This window comes from Panthera uncia, chromosome F2 (genome assembly GCF_023721935.1).
Source record: "Panthera uncia isolate 11264 chromosome F2, Puncia_PCG_1.0, whole genome shotgun sequence".
Lineage (NCBI taxonomy): Eukaryota > Metazoa > Chordata > Mammalia > Carnivora > Felidae > Panthera > Panthera uncia.
In genome coordinates this window covers 67,532,580-67,537,048 of record NC_064812.1, presented here as the reverse complement: position 1 = coordinate 67,537,048, position 4,469 = coordinate 67,532,580, and the positions used below count along the sequence as shown (strand labels likewise).

Below are 4,469 nucleotides of genomic sequence, written 5' to 3'. Positions count from 1 at the left end.
AACAACAGAACTAAATCTTAATCCGCTAGGAAAGTCAAGCTGGGAAAGAAGACTGATGGGTATGCATGGTATCTTTAGCAAGCAAAAAAGCTGAAACATTAGACACCATATTTAGCACAACAAAATTATTTCCAGATCTCACTTACTTGTGAGGCTAAGGCTTCCAATCTATCATTGGACATCTTTAGGACTCTGGTAAAAGTGGGCCTGAGAGAAAATGTTCTCAGTGATGAAAAAAGCTAAGTGGGACCAAGTAAATTAGAGACTGAAACATAAGTTACTCTTGGACCATGGTTACCTGAGACCTTGAAAGCCACTTCCATTTCCACTTAAAAGCTACTAGTGGTGTCCATTATCACCTTGGCAGTATTCACATAAGAGCCTAAAAGTCATAACGTTCAGGAAATGTTGAGGAGATTAAAGCTGATCCTTCTTTTTCACATCTAAAAAATTATATGCAAAGTACATTAAATAAACAAATACCTGTGTCTGACCACATCCCAAGAATTTTTTTATGCCTTTAAATGTTTATGCTGGACTATTATCACTTAGGCAGAGAAGTCATGCTCTCTAGATATTTTGAAAAATATCTTAAAAATTGTATATACTCTAAATTGTATCTTTGATTTACTTGACTGAGTAAATTAAAGTACTGTTTAAGTTTGAAATTTTATACTGAATTATGACAATATAGTACAGATAAATTTAAGAAGTTTGATGCTTAAAGAGATATTAACATGAGGCATAGCTTTTAAAAGTTAAATGTCTTAGTTTATATCAAAATGTATTCATGATTCTACCTGAAATATTGAAAGCTACAAATACTTGATGAAGAAGAACAGTCCATAAACATTATCACAATAACAAAGCTCTAGGAACAATTAAAAACTAAACAAATAAAAATTTTAAAAAACTATTCTGCAGATTCCATTTAGTTCCCATAAATAAGTATGGCCCCAAAATCTGTCACCAAGTTTCGTATGCTTCTAAATACCAATCTGCGACTGGGGAGAGGATTAGACCTCCATCATGTAGGCCAATAATACTAAGAGAACATCAACTCCCAAGATCTTGGATGGGAATATTCTCTTTCTTAAAATGTAAGAAAATGCAGACCTACATTTTAGTAAACTGGATGATTAATAAAAACCATGTACCTAAGAGAATGTAAAACTAAGTACAACATGACTATTTAGGTCAGCTATTTTTCTAACTATTTCAGAATTAAAATCAGTAACATGACCACAGTTATTTCATATTAAAGCAGGCCAGCCCCTTCATCATCAAGCAAATTTAAAACTGGCACATAGTATTTATATATACCATTATACAAGACAATATTTTCTCCACTAGCTGTAGACTGAATGTTTGTATACCCCACAAAAGTCATAAATTGAAGACTAATCCCCAAAGTGATGGTATTCAACTCGGAGTCTTTGGAAGGTAATCAGGTTATAAGGATAGAGACCTCATGAATGGGATTAGTATCTTTATATGAAGAGACATGAGACAGAGGATCTCCCTCCTTGTGAGGCTCCTGCAAGAAGATGAGAAGATGGCTGTCTGCGAACCACAAAAGTATCCTCATCAGTCACTGGATTTGCTGACACCTTGATCTTGGATTTCCCATCCTCTGAAACTATATGAAATAATGTTTATTGTTAAGGCCACTCATTCTATGGTATTTTGGATATAGCAACCCAAACTGAGATGCCACCATACCAATATATTTTAATAAAGAAGGTTAATTTCAGAAAATAGTTAAGCATCTCTATTTCAAAGAACTGCCACAGACCATACTTATAATGTAACTAATAAGAGTATGGCAAATTTAGATTCATAAGGAGGAGAGACCAGTATCAAACATAGCTAAATATCTAGAATCTAAAGTCACATTTTTTCTTGTGAAAATAATGTATTCAATTCTCTTTACTGTTCATGAAAAAGAAGATTTTACAGGAAAAATAAGCATAACTTACTCTACTGTGTAGGCCTCCAGTACTATGTTGCTTAGCACCTCCTTACCTTACAACTTCAGAGTATATGGCTAGCTACTACCTTTATTCATACTTAAATTCAGGAAATGTTTCCTGGCTCCTGCCTATGGGCCAAGTACCATTCAAGAAGCTAAGGAATATAGGAGTACAAGTTTCACTCCTTGTGGAGCTTACATAGCAAGGGGAGAGGTGACATTACACATGTAAAAAAAATTAAGAGATAATTAGACTGCAATAAATTTTATGAAAGAAAAGAGGAAAGAATTAAAATTATAAATAATGCCTTTAAATAGTATGGTCAAGAAAAGCTTCTTTTGGAAAATAAGGAATGAGAAGGAGGTAGCTTGTAGACATGCCTGGGAAGACTTTTCTAAGCAGAAAGAATAAGTGCAATAGTTTTAAGGCAAATACTAACTTGATTATGTTTTCTTTTAAAGAACTGAAAAGAAAGGCCAACATGGCTGATGGAAAATTCTGCTCCTGATTTGTGCTTTCAGCAAGCTACTTGATCTCCCATGGTAAACAATTTGAATATTGGACAAAATATATGAGAAAAACTTGTTTTCAGTCATTTAAAAACAAGCACTGCAAGATTTTTACCCCTAAGAGAAGAGAAACACATAAAGTGATTTCTACCATTGTCACAGCTTTCTGTTTAAAGTTTACAGACCATTTTTCAGAGAAAGAAAGAACAAAAGCTAAGCAAGGTTGAAGCAGCTGGACTTGGCATAAAAGAGTACTAGAGAGGATGGAGCTATATGTAAAAAGAACTCCAAAAACCTGAAGAGGGGTCTCCTTGTGTCCTTGTTTGAATACAAAATTGCATTATGTTCAAGTTAAAACTTCCCAAATGCCAAACAATAGTACTTGGGGTGGGCGTGGGGGGGCTCAATGATTTCCAGAGTTCATGCAGAGCAGGGAGACATTTGAATTCCCACAAGCCAAGCAGAGAGAGTTTGTTGAATACCTGGGGCATTCAGCAGAATGGTTCAGTAGAGAAGTGCCATGCATTTGAAACAGGGCTAATAATTAGGGATGCCTTAGAAATAGTCCGAGAATAAAGGTTTCTTTAGATCCAAAAGGATTAAGTTGCACTGCAAATAAATTAACTACCTGGCAAAGAAAGAAAATTGTTAAAGAAAAATAACAATATCCAGGCACTCAAGATAAATGAAGAAGCAGCAAATTGTAAGCCAGAGCCAGAAGAAAAATCAGTCAATAGAAGCAGGCCCACAAATATCATAGACGAAGGACTTACTAACCAAGAATTTCTAAACAGCTATTATAAATATGCTTATAATCTTAAAGAAATAGAAAAGCATAGTGAGGAGAGGGATATAAACTATTCTTGAACTTCAAAACTGAAAAACACTATCTGAAATAAATAGATGGGTACATTAGACACTGAAGAAGAAAAGATCAGTACATTTGAAACCATAACATTAAAAATTATCAAATCCAAAGCACACAGCAACAAAATTCTAAGAACAATTCCCAGAGAATAAAAGTAAAAGTCTCATTGATCTCTATGAAAATATCAAATGGTCTAAAATTCATGTAATTACACTGGAGCCACCTCTGCCAGCAACATGTTCAAGGTAATTCAGAGGTCTGTGGGGCTGGCCAGCCTGAGTCTGCTCACTTTCAAAGTCTATGCATCACCTAAAAATGACTCACCTCACAAAACTTCCATGAAGGTTAATGAGCTTTCACTCTACTCCATTCCTGAGGGTCAATCTAAATATGTGGAGGAGCCAAGGGCCCAACTTGAAGAAAGCACCTCATAACTCTGACATTATTGTAAGCCATATATAAGTTGGTGTCAGAAAATATATTCACAAACTAAGCCCATCATACAGAACTTGGTCCAATGGGGGTTAGACAGTTATGAATATCTCCAAAATTGCCTCCTGGATTTTTTCCAAGACTTGATGTCATTGGTTTTGCTGACATTGCTGGACTTCTTTTGGCTAGTGATTCAAAAATAAAGAAGCTGGTGTATCCACCTGGGTTCATGGGATTAACTGCCTCTCTTTATTATCCACAATAAGCCATCATATTTGTACAGTCAGTGGGGAGAAATTATATGACTGAGGTTTATGAGGATACATAGTTGGAGAAGATTTGTGGAAAGAGAAATTTTAAAAGGTAGTAAATGTTAAGACTTCACCTGGAAACAAGTAAAATTCTCCAGGCTCTGCTTATTTTAATCTGCTATAGGAAAACATTGAAAACTCTATGCAGTAAACCAGTATTTCTACAGAAAAAAACATGCTATAGAAGTCAGTACTGAATGTAGTAAATTGGTTTTCTTCTTCAAGAAAAACAATACTAGACTTCTTAATTATCTTGGCTGATGCCAAACTACAAGTGGACTAATTGGAAATCCTTGCATCTAGAGATAATGTCCAGCCATAGGACTCCTTGTTCTCATGCTGTTTTTTATGTGCACAATTAAAATTCCAATTTAAA

The 4,469-nt window shown here is 34.9% G+C and overlaps 1 pseudogene; it reads left to right on the top strand.

Annotated features, from left to right (window-relative positions):
* The first annotated feature begins 3,586 nt into the window (after positions 1 to 3,586).
* On the top strand, positions 3,587 to 4,181 carry LOC125924660 (MICOS complex subunit MIC26-like; annotated as a pseudogene).
* Positions 4,182 to 4,469: the final 288 nt, after the last annotated feature.